Here is a 323-nt window from a genome sequence, read left to right as displayed (position 1 = left end):
AAGAAGAAAAAGACAAATATGAAGAAAAAGAAGTACAAGACCAAGAAGAAAAGAAGACAACGACAATGATGATAATGAAGAAGATGAAGACGAAGATGATGATGAAGATGAAGACGACAATGATGATGATGAAGAAGAAAAAGACAAGCACGAAGAAAAAGAAGTACAAGACCAAGAAAAAAAGAAGAAAAGAAGACGACGACAACAACGATGAAGATGATGACGATGATGATGAAGATTAAGTCGACAATGATGATGATAATGATGATGATGACGAATAAAAAGAACATCATTAAGAAAAAGAAGTACATGTCCAAGAAAAT

At 32.5% G+C, this 323-nt stretch overlaps 1 protein-coding gene across 1 annotated transcript in view; it reads right to left on the bottom strand.

Moving 5' to 3' along the window:
* Positions 1-323, bottom strand: part of mamdc4 (MAM domain containing 4) — a 31,426-nt gene that overhangs the window by 15,273 nt on the left and 15,830 nt on the right. The gene's annotated exons all lie outside the window — the stretch shown is intronic.

The sequence above is a fragment of the Nematolebias whitei genome, chromosome 18, assembly GCF_014905685.2.
Source record: "Nematolebias whitei isolate Nwh7 chromosome 18, NemWhi1, whole genome shotgun sequence".
In the NCBI taxonomy this organism is placed as follows: domain Eukaryota; kingdom Metazoa; phylum Chordata; class Actinopteri; order Cyprinodontiformes; family Rivulidae; genus Nematolebias; species Nematolebias whitei.
Note: the sequence above shows the minus strand (reverse complement) of the source record. Positions and strands in the feature narration are given on the sequence as shown.